Below are 18,605 nucleotides of genomic sequence, written 5' to 3'. Positions count from 1 at the left end.
TTGTTTATGATGGTAAAAGTTTGCCTGAGTCTTTGTGTCTTAAAAATGAGTAAGAGTCATGAGCCCATATACTGTTTGCATGACTATGCACAATGCATAATTCTAATTAATAGTTATTCAAGACTATTATCTCAACCATTCACTTTTTCAACACAACGTTAATGAAGGCAAGTGCTGCCACAAAGTGTATCTGCAGGTATTTACTTCACTGCTGTGGAGGCAGATGCCCACTGCAGTTCAACTAGGCTATATTACTCTACTCTAGTCTGTGCATCCTCCACCTCTCTCTCTCTCTCTCTCTCTCTCTCTCTCTCTCTCTCTCAGTCATCGTCTCCTGCCGTGATGCTGAGCCTGCGACGTTAGCGGTGGATGAAAAAAAAAAACAAAAAAAACCAAAACCTCCCTCTTTGCTCCAGCCAACAGACGCATAATTTGGAAGGGAAATAAGTCAAGGTACAGTATTGCAATGCACGTTTCCATCTTAAGATTTAAAAAAAAAAAAAAAAAAAATCATTGCATATGATAGATGATCTGCGAATGGATGCAAGCGACGGCAGAGCCAGCATGCACCTGCACTACAGACTCTATAACGCTCTGTTGGGTTGAGTCCTTCTTGGTGCAACAGAAGCCCATATGGTCGATCGTACGAGGGCACGAAACCATGTTTTTCCGTCTGGAGTTTGTCTTAACTGTGGCTTTTAGGAGACGTGTGATGCTGAATAGTGATGTACGTGCACGGAATAACACTTATTGCTGGGCATGAGTCTTTTATTTTTCCGCTTTTTCTTACAGTTGTTGCCTTTATGCCACAATGTGATGTTTCAGCATGTTTGAGTTTCTGTGCTAAAGAGGCGTGATTAAAATCTGTGGCCATAGATTTAAAGTGTCGCGTAAAGCCGGGCTGGTATTTTGTGCTGGGGAGAGGATGGACGGGCAGAGTACGCGCCGTGGACAGATGTGCGAGAAGGGATTTAGTATCGAGGGAGGAATCACGCAGGGGATAAAGCTGGCGATGCTTGTGTGTGTGTGTGTGTGTGTGTGTGTGTGTGTGTGTGGTCTTGCTTGTGTTTTTGAGGGTGAATGCCCAGCTCTCCAGCAGTGTTGATTACTCTGTCGCACGACAGGGGCCACACTTTACCTGCAATAAGGGCTTTTTATGTGAGGTGCCTTCAGTTTACCTAAGATCGTGCGTGCGTGTGATGTGATAGATAGCATAGATCGATAGATAGATATATAGGGTAGAGAGAGAGAGAGAGAGAGAGAGAGAGAGAGAGAGAGAGAGAGAGAGAGAGAGAGAGAGAGACATTTCCTGCCAGCAGCAGCAACAGTGTCCGACCACTGACCGATGGACCACACAGATTCCCTCGCCCACACATTTTGGACTGCCAACGATCACTACGTTGGTTACATGAATCGACAGTGTCCGCATACAGTGAAAGCCTCCCCTGATTAACATATTCGTGTCCTGAAAGGCAGAGCACGGTGGGCAGGGTGCAGTGCTTCAGCACCGTGGGTAGGGCATTGTGCTGACCAAGCACAAAACGGGCTTTGGTGGGCTGTCAGCTCCACATGTTGGGGAGATGGATAAGATGTGATATGGGTATGCTGGAACATGATCTGCATGCATCATCTAAATCTATGCAACACTTTCTTGTTCATTGTTTGGCTGGGATGCTGATTGGTGGAATATTTCTCATGTTTTTGTTTACACAGTATGTAATTTTACTTTATTTATTTAAATTCTAATAAAGATATTATGTAGCATTGAGGTAAACTAACTGTTGAGTTTTTGCACAAAAATATGTAGCCTATGAAAATGTCACTTAATAATCTACGTAAATATGTACGTAAATTACTGTAAATGTTTTACAGTAATTATTTCTATATTCTATATCTATATTATGAATATATTCATTTGAATCAATGCAGATGCCCAGGAACCTGCTCCAGTCAGTTGAAGTTGGCCTTAAACTAAAGGCATGAATGTCAGTAAGACAGCAATGTTTCTTTAGTCGGTGGCTGATCAATAGTTAATAAGTGCTCCATCAGCCTCTGCTCAAACTGACAGAGGGGTATATCAGTATGATAAGTAGGTGGATTCCTTCTTATACAGTGTAGTTCATTTGTTTTCACTACAGTCAATAAGGAAAACCTCTTGCATTGGAGTTACCAACCTTGCCTAACCCTGGCCCCATCAATCACTGGCCACGCCCACTAGAGTTAAAGGGAAACAAGTAAGGAAGACATATCAAGCTACTGTGCCCCATGTTATTTCCTTCTTTCATTACACATTTCCGCTTTCCTCACATTGGTTCATTCTTTCTCCACCTGCTGCATGCATTTATCCCGTTCTTCTTATCTCCCTAAATCCATTTGGTCCTGATGTCGATGATTCCTGATGTTTGCCTGGGAGGAATGATGAGCAGTCTCCGATCAATTGCAATCACAGATCAGTGATGTACCAGGAAAAAACGGGAAGAGGAAATCAGTACGGAAGGCAGGCCTGGGAGACCTGAATAATGACCACCCACATACCAAACCCACTGCCTTGTTTCCATGTAATCTTCAGTTCATCAGTATACTATTGAACTATGTTTGCCATAATTCAGGGAATCCATAGGGCTGTCTGTTGGGGTAGCTCTCAAGAGGTGATGGATGTTATACTTGAAGAAACCTGAAGTGCAATTTTCTTCCTACTGTCTTCTCTTGTGTGAAATCCAGGACATGCAAGCTGATACTGTGGAGGTCACTTTGAGTTAGAAATAATAAGAAAAAGACAACAACAATGCGGCAACATAAAAACAAACTTTAGCTAATGAATAAATGGAAATGAAATATAGTAACACCGAAAAATAACAATATAGATATCTATGTATAACAAGAAAAAAAAAAAAAAAACGTACACTGTAGTATATAAACCAAATATTGTATTGCATGCTGGTATACTCCAAATGTGAAAATTTAGTCTGATGAATTACTGAAATAAGATGGCATGCCAGTTGTACCTGGGATGAATAAAAATGTTTCAGCAGTCCATTTTCACAGCTTGGGAGTTAACTGGAATTTTTATTAATTGCCTGGGACCATTGGGAAGCCAGACCTTGAGTAGTTATTGAATAGTTAATAATGAAAGCCATTAGTGCCATTATATTTTCTTGACCTCATTGCACAGAGGTCAAGACGTTTACAACTCTGCTGACCTAATTAATTTACCTTGCACTTGGACGCTGGTCAAATGATGGTATTGATGTGGGGGAGTGATGTAAAACTACTAAAGCACATGCTGATCAGATGGGTGATATTTTAAAGATGTTTTCGATGAAACACCAGCGAAATAAAGGATTCAATAGTCGCGTGTAGTGTGTGTTTCTGTTAGTTTGGTGATTACTGATGGACTAATAAAGCAGGTGGCTGGGAGGGTGACTGGCTGCTTTGCTGACTAGTTGACTGACTGATGCTTCCATTCATTATCTCTCCCCCTAAGTCACTAAATCACATACTGCAGTAGCTCACTATTAACTGTTGTGGTTCCCAGCTGATGCCCCTTCAGGCAAGGATAATTTGTTGTGCTGCTACCATTTGCAACTTCACGCTATAGATAGAAATGCAAATAATCCAATTCCAAATATAAAGGGAAAATCTCAAAGCACAAGATTGAAACCTGCTGACAGGATGACAGGTTGCTTGACAAGCCATTAAACGCACAATATGTAATTTTCTGCTGTCAGGGGTCTCTCAAGCAAAACAATAACAAAAGATGGAGTTTGATGATGTTGTGAAGTAGCGTGGGATCATGGGAGTTGTTGTCTTCACCACCATTGCTATCACTACACTCAGCTTCATCCGGTTAGGATTCTTTCAGTTTTTCCAGGGAGCTGAATTATCTGCAGAATTCTCCTCCCCAAAACAAACTGACCAAACCAGTAAAAACACTTAATATAGCTGTTTCACATTAAAAATCATCCCTGAGGGGCTGTGAGCCAAGCTGCCGCTGACTATTTGCTCAGGTTGTTTCTCGAATACCTTAAGATCCAGATGTCCAATGGCTAAATCCTTTATCCAGTTAAAATATGTACTTAAAAATGACCAACATCTAAAAAGCGTATAGCAAAATGTGATTTAAAAGAAGATAAAAAGCCAATTTTTTACCGCTTCTGGCAGACAACCACTACATATGACATGCGAGAATATGAGAATTGCTTGGAACATTTAAGATAATGTAAGTACACAACTCAACAAAATATATAACACAGATTTAGTTGTCTTTTGACTTTCTAAAGGGGGAAAGTTAAATATTATACATTTAAATACACAGAGAACAAGTTACTAATGTTACTGATACTGCAAAGGTCTGTTTACACAATCAGTGTTAGAAAAACATTGATAAATGGCACCATAATTTCAATCATAAGTCGTCAAACACTAACATTTTATTTCATTACTTATGCAAATATAGATGCAATTTAATGTAAGGTCGAAAAATGTAGACTGGGCCTTTGACACACCCTTTAATTGGGTATTTTACTAACCACTTACCAAAGTCAAAAATATAAACTCGTGTAAAGTTTTTGCATTAAAAAAAATCAAAAAATGCAAAGATGTCTCCCTGCTTGCAGGTTGCTGTACTGGGTAGTTTTAGCGCATTTCTGATAATCTTAAATTTATATTCCATGGAATCAGTACTGCCAGCTCTCTGTTCCACAAATGGCAATCTCTGATCTTTAGCCCTCCCCACCAGCTCCACCTCCACTGGCCTCCTTTTCCCAGCCACGCCTCCAAATCAATTTCTGTATCCATCAGGAAGGATTATACAAAGATCCTGAGAGGGATAACCCTTGGGAGACATTCACACTCGCTCACTCCTCCACATCGCATTCTTGGCCATAGCACAGTGTGCTCTCTCTCAGCCTACCAGCTGTTGCAGTGCTCTGTGCAATCAATACGACAGTCATGTTTCACAACAACCGTCATTCCTTCGCTGCCAGGAACCTGTAGGAGGTCCCCTTGGGCAAGAGACTGAGAGACACGGCAGACAGTGATTTGCTGACAAGGTTTCAGAAATGCAACAGCAATGATGGGTTTGAGAATTTCAGATACTGTTTCCTGAGTTGTATTTTTGTGTGTTAGTGGGTGTGGTACTGTTGACAGGGGGGAACCACAGCTTTCCTTTCCATGGTAGGATGAGATTTGAAAGGAGTGTAGAAAGTGATGACAGAGAGTAGGAAACAGGAGAAATAAGTGAATAAATTAAGAGGAGGAGTCATGAAACAGATAAAGAAGGGAAACAAGAATATTGCAGTATGTAGGAAAGAAGAAAGGCAACGAATAGGGAGTAATGAAAACTTCTTCTTCAGCACCACCTCAACCTCTTAGGTGACAGAGAGCGTAGTTGGAAGGCACAGACATGTCCTATACCTGTCAACCTGACTCAAGTATAAATAGGGTGAAGGGTGATGGAAAATCTGTAGAAACAAATGTAATTCAGTGTTTTCAGCCCAATTTTGAGCATAAAGTGCCATGCAGTAGAATGGCATAAACATGAGCAACCTGAATTGGAGTCTAAATTTATGAACGATTCTCCTTTCACTTCACTTGCTTAGGCGTCCTCTTCTTCACCACCTCCATAGCACCGTGTAGATGTTGGAAAAATACAAATCAGACCGGAATCCAAATACCAGCGTTCAGGGTGCCCACAGCAGTCTTTACAGCATGTTATGGCCAGTCATCCAATGATATTCTGTTAGTTCTTTCATGTTAATATATTCACAACTCAGTGCTTTATGACTGTAATTTGGAGTGACAAAATGGTGCAATGTGATATTGACAAACTGCTTTTGATGGGGAAAAGCTGTTAAGCAGAAAGAGGCGGGTGCAGTGATGCGTGTCTGTTCGCAGAACGGTGTTGCTCCTCTTGTGGTGACATACTGAAGCAACTGTATGGGAGAGCTTTGGTGTGTTTATGGACATCCACGTCTCCCCTCAGTACAGAAAGATATGTATGTTGTTGACTGATGTGTATGAAAATCTGCAGTATGTATGTACATTTAAGATCTTTCATAATATAAAGTACAAAACTGCTTTTTTTTGGACAGATGGGTGAGTGTTGGAGTTTCCCTATTGGTTGTTTCTCTTATAAAATAATTTGGCACTAAGAAGCAGTGTTGCCTACTTAGTGCCTTTGTGGCTGGATTAACTGACTTTTCAGACACATTGAGAGACTTTTTCTTTTTCAAAAAAAGCTCCTAGTGACAAATCTAACAACTTTTTGGGCAAACCTCAGCTACTTTCTGTAGAGAAGAGTCACCAGTATTGCCCTGTGAGCCTTGAGGTCGGCTTTCCCTCTGCACGCACACCTTTCTAACCTAACCGCTCAGCAGCTGACATGAATGAGCATCTTAACTTTCTCTCTAAATGATCATTTAACAAATAGATGGTGACAAAATCACAGCACAGCCACTGTCTTTGAGTTAAGTGTATGTTAATTTTGTCAGACGATGTCGTGGTTATTAAATCTGGATTTTAGCAGTGCAGAGCAGCAGCTTGGAAACGGTGTGGAAGTGATGTTGGTTAACATGTAGTCTCAATGGGCTGTGATTCAGTTAGTCACAGAGCTTAGGAGACAAGCAAACAGATAAGGGGCTGAAACCATTTGACACTAGGCAGAATGCAAATAGCCTATGACGTGGTTCAGGCATAAACTAGGTTTTGACCTAGTCTTGTTAAAAACTTTGTTGCAACTTCACGTTTCAGTAAAACCTTAGTTGCTAATGGTTTACTGCTTCTCACTCTCTGGAGGGGGTACACGCTGCAGCAGGATTGGTTTTGATGCTCCAGGTACTGCAAACCAGGATTTGAAACAGACACTGCTCAACTCTGAGCTTCTCCCTGGGTTGGGTTTTTTTTTTTTTTTTGGCATTTCAGGTGTTAGACTTCATAAGTCCTCTAAAGTCATGTGGTCAGAGACACTTGAGGTTGTCCGAGTCCTTAAGTCTTTTCCCTGGGTGTTGGATTTGAAAATTCAGTGAGTCTGTTAGGGCAACAACAAAACATTTGACTCGACTTTGAGCAGCAACATATACAGAGACAGACACCACAACAACTCAGTTGGCTTTAGGAACTAGAGCATCCCTCCCTAAACCCAGAGTAAAGGATAACAAAATTAATAAACAAAAACCAAAAACTTGACTAACAGACCTTCATCCTCAGAACACATAAGAAAAACAGGTAGTTGGAGGGCCGCTTCGTTTGAGAGAGAGAGAGAAAGAGACCTTCCTCTCTTCCTGTCTCCGTTAAATAGGCTATGGTGGGCAGGGCCTTTCACTCAACACAGATCAGGAGCACCTGAGAGGGAGAAGAACACAAGCACATAACAGAGCCGAAGAAAGATCCAACCCACATCCTCAAAACTTCCAAGGACTCCTCCAACACCCTGAGCTAGTTGAAAAAAAGACACCTGACCAATATTCTCTGTCTCCTTGAGCCATTTGATCAGAAATGTTTGAGCAGTGTTTCTTAGAACTGTTGTGTCTGTCCTTTGGAAGTTGTACATCAAAATTCACTTGGTTACATGAGGGAGGTTATGTCATGGAAAACAATGAGTGGTCAACATTTTGCTGCAACATGGAGGTGGAGGAGTTTTGGAAGTATATATATATATATATATATATATATATATATATATAGTAATGTACATGCCTGTATTGGCCCTGCACTGTGTTGCACTACAATATAGATGGAACTTTGTGTTTACGTGAAGAAAAATTAATTCAACTACTGTGATCTTCAATGAAGTCAAGCGTTTGGACGCATTTTCAGATTTAATAATCTCCCGAGGAAGAAGAAGCTTGACATGACTCATACAATATGCAGCTGTTACTGTTAGGGGTGCTATTTTCAGACTCTTACTGCAGTGAACTATGCACTAATACTGAGAGGATTTAATAATGTTTTCCGTGTACTGTAATATGAAATTGTTTAACTCATAAATCTTCATCAATCTGAAAGAAAAAAATGACAATTAAAGCAAAGATACATATCTTGACGCCATTTTACGCCATTTTTTATACAAATAAATTAAAATAGCTGCAGCCATTCATATTATTAGCAGTTTTCAGTTATAATGAGTAGAATGTATTTCCCGAATGGTTAAACTTCAGCATACAAAAATAAAGGCAGATAAAAGTGGTTGCAGCTTATTTCATGTGTTGGATTCATGAAATGTATATGGAGAATATTACGAGCAAGGCGTGTCACTTATTTGCTCATTTTTCTCTGTACAAGGATGCATCTGTTTAGTTAGCATTTACTGTGAGTACTGTATGTGTGTTAAGTAAGGGCACCATCTGCCATCATCTTTGCTTGGCGCCAACCCCCCACCCCTATTAACCCACGCCCATGCTCACAGACACAAAATCCTCCAGTGCTCCCATCCAAGGTCTGATGAAGAAAAAAGAAATTTTGCTGAGGATGTGTGAGAGAGGAAGACAGGGAGAGAGAGAGGCAGAGCGTGCTGGAGGAAGAGCGGGTGTGATGCAGAGAGCACTGTAATTGTTAAAGGTTGATGAATAAAAAAGTAGAAAGATTGAGCGAAAAAGAAAGAAAGAAATCTGGAGTATTTCTACGTGCATTTCTGCCTCTGGCATGTTACATTCACATTAGAGGAGTTCTTACATATTTGCTTGTACATCACACACACGCACACACACACACACACACACACACACACAAATACAGAAATACAATTACACACACACACACTTGAACACACGTACAAAGTGGATTTTGGAATAATGCCTTGTTTTTTTCTGAACTGCCCTAGATTCATTTGGCATCTGTGCTGCACACTCATCTCTCTCTCTCTCTCTCTCCGTTGTTATCACTTCGCTTTTCCTCTTACGCACGCGCGCACACACACACACACACACACACACACACACACACACACACACACTGACACTCTCCATCGCCCTCTTTCTTGTAGCCTTCCTCCTGTCTTGAATCGTTCCCTCTTTCCCTCTCTTTATCCATCTTTCTCTCCGTCTCTCTCCCTCTCTTTGTACAGACTGCAAAGATCTGGGTATAAATATTTTAGCTCTGTCACCCACTTTGCATCTGCAGCTTCACAGAGATACAGTATCTCTATTCTCTCCCTGTGTGTGTGCTAGTGTGTGTATGTGTGTATGTCCAGGCACAATTTAGTTGGATGAGTATGTGGCGACATGTTCTACTGAAGCATCTGTTTGCATTCTAATTTGTGCCATGGCTTACAGAAATTGCATGTTTTAATGGCTTGGCTTGCAAAATGTGCCCAGAATCAAATTTTAAATTGTTTTGTTTTTTTTTTTTTTGTTTTTTTTTTGTCTTGTTTTTGGCTACAGAAGCAGACAGTTTTTTTAATATACAGAAAGCAAATCAATGTCCACACTACCCTAACCTTACCTTTGCCATATTGTAGTGTAAATAATCTACCTTAAAAAAAAAAAAAAAGAAAGAAAGAAAAGAAAAGAAAAAGACTCAGGAAGGCTCCATGAGTTTCATCAAATGTGAAAACACTGCACAGCAGTTTATAATGTTTACAATATACTTATACTAAATAATATTACTTGCAATAGCAGCTTTTTTGCCATCTGTCAACATGACGACCATGAGGGAGACAGTAGAAATACAACATTCCCATCACAAAGTTCTATAGTCTACCAAGGATGTGTGCAGGAAAGGCAAGTACGCCTTTCAGTCCTTTGTTTTGGTGTAACCTCTGTGAGACAGGACTCCATTCAAATGAATGTGAGGCCTGCGTTTTTTCAGGCAGGGTTGAAGTCAGTCTGAACCCAGCATTAGGCAGAAATGCAAATTCATGACAAAGTTGCAAAGTCACAGTGAAGAAAATTACAGTTTATACGCTATGATTAAAAAAATGAAAATGAGGGAAACAATCTTTGCCTGGAACAAAAAAAAAAAATTTGTTCATTTTTGCATATTCATGAGCCTTCCTATTAACTAAACTTAACGGTTTGTTATTATCTTAAAGTTTTGAGAGACTGGCATCATTGTTGATCATTGTGACTGGACAACTACAAATGAATTACTTAACTGCTATGGCAGATTATAAACAATATATTCCTCCAAAATTCTATTTCAGTGACCTCAACTTGTGTGTGACACTTACAATGTCATTACACTTTTAGATATTACTATCCCTACTATCTTATGTTATAGTTCTTAGTCTGCACAGTTTATCCTCTAAAATCCATTATTAAAATTTATAACACTGTAGATTCGCTAACTCAGAAATCTTGCCTGGCTCTGATGCAAAAAGACACATGTTTGGGAGAGTGATAGAAACAACAAGCAAAATAGAAAATCCTGGAAGCCCCTCCGAGCTCTGAAAGCTTTTTTCCTGAGCTATTGTGTCTCAAAATAGAGAGATTCTTTTCTGTCTGATTCATCCATTCGGTCTGTCCTCTCATTTTCATATGAATTCTGCTTTGGTTGCAGATCACACGTCAATTGAAATTGATAAACTGAGAGGAAAAGGAAAAGAAAGAGAGAGAAAGGTGGGGTTCAGTGTGAGTGAAATGTGGAGGACAGGAGGAAAACCAATGCATGCACACACAGTTTTACAGGCTGACTGAAAATGCAGGTCAGAAGCATTGCTGGGACGGTGGGTACACAGATAGACAGGTGTTTGGAGGGCAGAATAATTCTAGTTTATTCCAGGGGATTAGAGATTAGATACTCACCCTAACCTGGAGCCTGCAGACACACATCTGCACTCGGAAGCTGCTTTTAGTATGCCCACTGATTTCTCAGCCCTAACTGACTTCATTCCTTCAACCTTCATTCATATCTTAAAAAAAAAAAAAAAAGACTTTACGCCTATTCGGATTCCTTCAGATGTTCTATGATGCTTAGTCAGCTTCTCAGACTGAGAGTCTGGAGTCACACAGGCTAAAATGTAGAAATAATCTGTTGTCTTGAAGTAATCGATAGTCAAACAAATACTACCTCTCCCATCAGTCAATAATAATATTGATTGCTGCACATCCTCTGTTAGAACAAGCCAAGGGAACTTTATTTGTTCTTCATTTTTCATTTTCCAGTACTTTTTTAGAAACTTCTCTTACCTCAGTTATACTGGTGTGTAGTCACAGCAGCGCTCAATCACACAGACACACTATAGGCCCCAAACACAAGCAGACAACTGTCAAAATGTGCAGAAACCCAAGCCCAATGCACACCACGCTGCACACATAAACACAGTGACACACACATATGCACACACACACACACACACACACACACACACACACACACACACACACACACACACACACTCTTTGCACCTCTAGGGGTTCAAATGATTTCATAAATGCTCACACATAATCCACTAGCCAGGCGACAAAAGCTTAGACAAGAGTGCGTGAGAATGCGAGTGTGTGTATGTGGCACCATACTGTGCTTTGGTTCATATGCAAAAATGAGTACACACGTAAAAGGTCGGGATTATTTACCTACCTGTACTGTAAATTCAACTGAACATCTCACATAAAATAAAAATAGTAATTGAAATATGAAGGTTTTGCAGTTGAGGCACTCTGAGAGTCTTTTTTATTTCACATTACAGCCTTCAACGAGAGTGATTGTTAGCAGTTCTGAATGTTCTTGGTTTTTGTTCCCATGAACAATCCACTGCATGCATGAGTTGGTGGGGATAATGAGCACATGTCTGTTGCCTGAAAAGATTCCATATCCTGTCTGCTAGTCAGTGTACATATCTGAACCCTTTTCTGTAGTACTTTACACGACAACTTTAATTCAGTGGATGACCAAACCACTGATGTATCAGCAAACAGCCCACACTGATTAGACCTCTATTTGCATACTAGTTGAAAGTAAATGATTGAAGTCGCACATTAAATTAATGTTGCTGTGGGAGAAATAACTACTTGAGATTTTTAAATATAGACTGATCTTTTCAGGCACAAAGAAACTGCCCATCTTGTGCAAATGACCGAAGACATTTTAATATTATTATTTTAAAATGGTCTTTGCTTGCTTCTTTTGTTACATAACTTATTTAGCTATGACAAATACTATGTCTCTCACCTGCCCTGACCTCTTCTTTGGAGAGATGGAGAATATCATGATGCGTTTCTCTTAATGGCGTAATTATTAATGTTGCACCAAGTGCACCTCTCAGGGGCCTAGTAACTGTCAGGAGCCCATCACAACGGTTTTGAGTCATAGTCTTTTTTTATTGACCTCATTGAAATTTTCCAAATCTGCATGTTTTATGAGAAATAAATATTAATTCTACGCACCACTTATTTAATTTGTTTATTTTCTTTTCAATAGTTAGGCCTGCTGGGAAATCCTAATTTGACCAATGAGCTTGCTGCTGTCATTTGTAATAACCTGCTGAGTGGACGTCAATTTTTAGAGGTCCAAGTCCGCGGTGGGCTGGGGGACGCGTATGCAACGCGTCTCCCTGTACTAGCGGTGCTGGGAACTCTATTGTAATTGTTCCAATTGTTATTCTTCTCTATTATTTTTATTTTTCCGCTGCTAAAAGTGGTTGCACAGCCTAAACCATTCAAAGTAGATACAGGGGCGGGCATGTAACCCAGACACCAAAAAATGACACACGCCTGCATGTGGGGGGCGCTATAATCAAGGTAAACATGTTTTGGCCCGTATGTCGCAAAGGTGGTTATGATTGGTCAAAGTGGGCGAGGCTTATTGCAGGAAATAGAAAAAACTATTTAATATTTCTGAAATATTAATCTGAGGGCCATGACATTCATAGGGTACCTGTAGTATGGTACAGAGACCTTACATAACAAAAATTACATATGTGTGCCACCGGGGGTGCTGTAAATAGGCCATGCCTATTTCCTCCATTCATTTTTTTTAACAAGTTGATACATACGCAAAACTTACTTTTTCTAACTCCTCCTAGAGTTTAGGCCTGATCTGCCTGAAAATTTGCACATTACGTCTCCACAAATGCCTGATTAAAAGTTATCAAAATAATTTTTACACTCTAAAAAATCCCAAGTTATGAGCAAACACATTTTTTTATGTACCTAAAAAACACATATTGTTGCATCTCTTTGTCAAAGAAAATGCAATCAACATGAAACTTTACATACTCTTTGGGGAGGTCATTCACCGTCTCTCTTCTCAGTAGGGGGCGTTTACATGTCATAACAGTTGCTTGGATTTGCACGAAAATTGGTATGCATGATGTAGGGTGATTCCTGAGTGCAGGTATAAAGTTTGGTGATGATTGGTCGAAGTGGGCGGGACTTATTCCAACAAATCCAATTCATACAACAGTTGGTGTTTACCAGTTACAATACACTTCCCATTACAGTGAGAGCTGCAGTCCTGACACTGGTGTGCCTCCTGACACTTGCCTCTTGCGCGTCATGCTGTTAGCCCAACTTTGTCGGAGCCCGCGGGGTGTGGGGGATGACCTGTATGGGAGGCTTGGACCCCACACACCTAACTGCTTGCAGTTCTACTTTCTCAATCTTTAGCAAGAAGCTAGTTCTTCAGTAAATGGACGATTCTGTTAGCAGCATAATGTTTTACAAGCGCTGACAAACGAGCAGTGCTTCAAGTTCATCTAATATTAGCATCGTTGACATGCAGCCAGAGGCTAACGTTAGCTGCATCAGCTACACTCTCAATAAAGAATAGCAGATCAATTTGAACTTGAGCTGTGTTGTTATTGACTTTGCTGAGCGCGAGAACCAGCAGATGAACTTCAATTGGGTGAGTACAGGTTTCTCTTTATGGAATGGGATCAGGGATTTTAATCTATTGCAACATAATTGTTACCTCTCATGTGTTGGAAAATGCAAAGCTACATTATCTGTGTATGTAATGGCGTAGCCACTTTGTCATTGATAACGAATGATGAATTCTCTAAATACAAGCTCGCCGCTTGGCTCAGCGCACTGTTCAGGGGAGTCCAGGAGGACACAGCAAATAAGAGAAAAATGTTTGCACCGAGGCCAGTCACAGTTATGTTACGCTGCTGTTTTTTGCACTTGTTTCAGTAAGCTCTACCTGCATTACAAATATTTAAGTGTTCTTCTATAATGGTGTGGACACGGAGGTCTGTGCTCTGAATGCAGTAGCTGGACAGTCTGCAATGATCATGGATTCACATGACAATGTTCAAATCTTGGCATAACTTTTATGAAACATTGGGACACAAACACACACACACACACACACACACACACACACACACACAGATACTGTATATGCCAAATGATAATGAATAAATAATTAAACTTATTAAATTACATGAAGAACTGTGACAGACAAAACTGTATAATAATTAGATTAAGGCAGTAACTTATTATTAAGTAACGTATGACAGTAAAATGATTACAATTATAAGTAGTTTAAGGGATCATAGTCTGAAATTCAGTAATTACATTACAGTTACTCATCCCAGTATCACTCCTTTACTTTCATAGTTAGAGGGTCTGCTTGTGTGCTGTGTTACTGGGGGTTTGATGGAGGGTTGACACCAATTTAAGTAAGAAAGGTGTACAGTATTTGCTGAGGAATTTAGTCATTTGATTATAGGTCCGGAATTGCTTCCATGCTCACTATCAACTTAGTTTGCGTGTTGTGTTTTATTTTTTATTGGAACATCAAGACGAAAAGAAGACTGATTTAAGACTACCTTACACCAAATAATCGGGATGATGGGAGCTTTCATGATTTTATTCCCGACATGGATAATTTGTCTGTGAGGGTCAAATCACTTTAAAAGTGGTTTGATGGAAGGCCGCCATAAGTTGCCCAGCACTGAAAATCACATGCCTATGGAAAAATTAGCATGAGACCATGATGATCCCCTTCATTTGTTTAATCTATTTTTTTTCAGTTTTTCTGGGTTGAAACAACAACAACAAAAACAATGAAACATTGTCCTGACAGTACCCATTATCTTAACATTATTCTGACAGCATCCCACCCCACAAAGAGTTGTCATTCACCACTTGAGAGAGAGAGAGAGAGAGAGAGAGAGAGAGAGAGAGAGAGAGAGAGAGAAGGGGGAGGATTATCAAACTCCCCATTCTCCCTCTAATCCACAATGTTCTACCAGAGAGAGAGGCAACTCCAGCAGTCACTCCGAAACCTAAACTTGTCTGGCAAAGGTTTGGTTAAAACACGGCCTTGCACTGTGGCTGTTGACAGGCTAGAAAACCTTTGATTTACATTCACAGGCGTAGTTGACAACATGAACAGTTACAGCTCATTTACGCAGCTCGTGATACTGCTTGCGATAAAAGCTTGTGCTTGTGATAAAAGTGGAAGATTGAACTTGGTTTACCTTATAAAATGGTTTGACAGGCTGAAAAGACTAATTCGCTACATAAATGTAAACATGCCGCCAACGAAATACAAACATGCTCAGTGCTGAAATGAGACAAGGCCAAAGAGCTGACATGGATATCTCCGGAGGGGAAATGGCTCATTTATGGGGAAGGGAAAGGGATTACTTATAGCTTGTGTGTTAGTGTGTATGTATGTGTACAGTTAATATGTATTTCAGAAGTACTGTACCTCTGGCTGCTATCGGAGGTGGAACTGTGCCCTTAATATACCAATATATCCCAGCATACATTACACTTCAGCTGCCCATAATCAAACACATATGGATACATGCACATCCATACTGACGCATGTCCATTTTTTTTAACCATCATACACTGACGCACACCTTCAAAGGTTATCTCATGAATCACACCCATGATTCAGCAGACTGCCTGCAAAAACACACACGCACACACGCACAAAGCCATGGAGTCTGTGACAAGTATTCAAAAAACATCTACAGCAGTTTTTGAAGTAAAGTTTTTTTTTATCTTTTGTCACCTTACTTCTACAACTAATGCTCTTGTTTTCCTATTCTCACTCTATCTGTCTCTGTCGCTCTGTCTCTCTCACTCTCTCCATCTCACCCGCCTGAGGGTCTGCAGTTAGGAGCCTCGGTGGCAGATTTTGCCTGGCAGTACTAAGGACACATGCGCCTTGAAGGAAAGACAGAGACAGAAAGACAGATGGGTGGGCAATGGAGATAGACAGTATTTGTTAGAAGCTCAATTTCAGTCCTCCCTCCTCTCCTCCTTCTGAATCCATCCGCTCTGTGAGTGGTGGAGTCAAGTAGGAAGTAGTGGGCATACTGTCAATTTACCAGCAGCCTATTCCCACATTGTAATTAAATGGAGAAACTTCCTTTGAAGGTTAGCTAATTTTGTGATGTTGCAAGATTTCTTGGTGCACTATTCTCCTACGACAAGTTACTTTCTGTGAGGAAATTGGTTTTATTTTAATTCTACTTGACATTAAAAGGTCTCATACACTCAGGGAGTCTGTTCTCCAAAATGACTGCTCCATGCTCACTTCAGCCTCTGGCACTGCTACCTAACCAACAGTGACACATTTACCAGATGCGGGCTCCTTCTCGACAGTTAGCTCAATTGGCCCACCTGGCTCCCCTGACTTCATGATCTCACCTTGGTTCTTGACTCACACCTGCTCTCCTCAGATTATTAAACTTGTGTTGGCAGCCTCAGTTTCTTGCCTCACAGAGTGTTTATTAAAACATTTAAGGAGTGCATGTGGTGTTTGTGCTGCTAGTGATAAACATGGGCGCGTACACTTAAATGACTGACATCTGATGAAGCTTGTTGAGCCAGTGAAATGCATTTCTGACATGTGGAACCAAAGGTAGACCTTTGAGACATTTTTTCTGATCAAGAATTTCTGTCATTTAAACAAACTCTGACATGTTATGTCCGTAACTTACAATGTAAACTGATTTGATCGTCAATCATGAATTTACTAAAAGCATCATTACATATGATCATTGTGTTTTTTTTTATCTGGGCATATGGGAAATCGAATGTATGGGCATACAGTCTGTGAATTGAGACATTCATTGCATGCAATAATAAGAAGCATATACAAAATGGTTCAAATATATGACTCAGTCTGAACTGGCTTCTTAATGATCTCATAAAGATCATGCAGCATGAGACATGATAATTGGATGTTTGCATAATCAAATTACAAATGGGTCCAGATGAACACCACACAACTGACTGATTTTGTTATTTATTTAAAGGACTTTTATTCTAGCATTATTTGCTTGTTGGGTGTGGATGGTATGGTAAATTTGTATGTAGCAAAGCACTAGAAATCATTTCAAGCATAATTACATATTCTTTATTGCTCTTTCAATGAGAAATCACATGCAGTGAGATCACCAGCCTTCATATCTTTCATCATACAGGCATTGTATTAAGATCATTATGTTTTATACCAAGACATAGATGAAGAGGTCAAGACATTCTCATGCTCATGAAATAATTTGTCCTAAATTAGAAGCCTGAAAGCATAACATATACGTTCAGGCTCGTAAAAATACTTACAGGATTTAGAAGACACCCATTGCAAGGAAAAGCTGCATACATTTCATGGATGAAACTTTAAATCCATGTGAATTTACCAGCGCAGAGGCCTTTCACTGCCTAGCAATTTACAGTTTCTTCATATTCATTGTAATACTGGGGCACATGGGAGCCCTGACACAAGTAAAGCTTGTAAAAATTAGGCCTAATGACCATTGTGTAACCATTTACAGGGAATAATACTGGCAGTGTTAGCTATGCAGCAGTGGAGCGGCTGGTTATAGTGGTAACAGCAGATTCTGAAGCACACTAGTGTCCATTTTAGATTTAAACTGATCGTTTGAGTGCAGGAGACTCTTGTGTAATTAAGACTGTTAAGTCTGCAGAGTGAGTTACTTTTTACATGTTAGTTAAACTCAAGTTGAGCACTGAGCACAAATTAATACTATTACTAAATTAGATTAATATGGTTACTCCAACAAACACCCTAGACCTTGATGGTCCATTAGAACAAAAACAACACAGACAAGCAAATGTCTGCAACTGTTTCACAGCTGCTTGTCTCTTGTAGCTTTTACATTTGTTTAATATTAAACCAATTACACTAATGTCCATTTTGATACCATGGATGTGCATTTGTCTGACAAGGTGTAAATGTACATTCCATGGGCTCTACTCCACTGTATATTGTACAAAAACCCTATGCAGTCTGACCATCACTCTTTCGTATCATTTTTACTACTTTTGATCTACCTGACTCCTTCCCATCTTTCTCTTCGTTTGCTTTCTTATTCTCCTCACATCTGCTGTAGCTGCATCTTGACCCTTCCTTCTTCTTGCCTCAAAGCTTGTCTCTCCACTCCTGCTCTTGTGGTTACTTTTCACTGTTCATCCTGATGAAATAGTGTAAGTACAGTACAAGAACATAATAACATATGTGCAAACACAGCCACCCCCACACATGAGATTCTGTAACCCATTTGTGTAACCCACCCATGGACCCATGAGAGAGTGTGGACACTATGAAAATGCTGACTGTTTCTATGAGTAAGGCTTCTGTTTATGTGTACGTATATAGCTGAACAGAGGGGAAATGACTGATTCATTTCCAACCCTCTCGTTGTGTCAGCAGCTGCTTCTCTTTGATGTGATTATGAGTGG

General features: G+C 40.0%; 1 protein-coding gene across 1 annotated transcript in view; it reads left to right on the top strand.

The window, feature by feature from the left end:
- The first annotated feature begins 231 nt into the window (after nt 1–231).
- The window catches only part of LOC139618208 (protein phosphatase 1 regulatory subunit 29), a 71,257-nt gene continuing 52,883 nt past the window's right edge, over nt 232–18,605 (top strand). Inside the window, exon 1 of the mRNA XM_071473949.1 lies at nt 232–453. The gene's annotated coding sequence lies outside the window, so the exon portion shown is untranslated. The remainder of the gene's footprint in view (nt 454–18,605) is intronic.

This window comes from Trachinotus anak, unplaced genomic scaffold (assembly GCF_046630095.1).
Source record: "Trachinotus anak isolate AG129_WGS33_773 ecotype Australia unplaced genomic scaffold, CSIRO_AGI_Tana_v1 ptg000003l, whole genome shotgun sequence".
Taxonomy (NCBI): Eukaryota; Metazoa; Chordata; class Actinopteri; order Carangiformes; family Carangidae; genus Trachinotus; species Trachinotus anak.
This window is presented reverse-complemented; position numbering and strand designations above follow the sequence as displayed.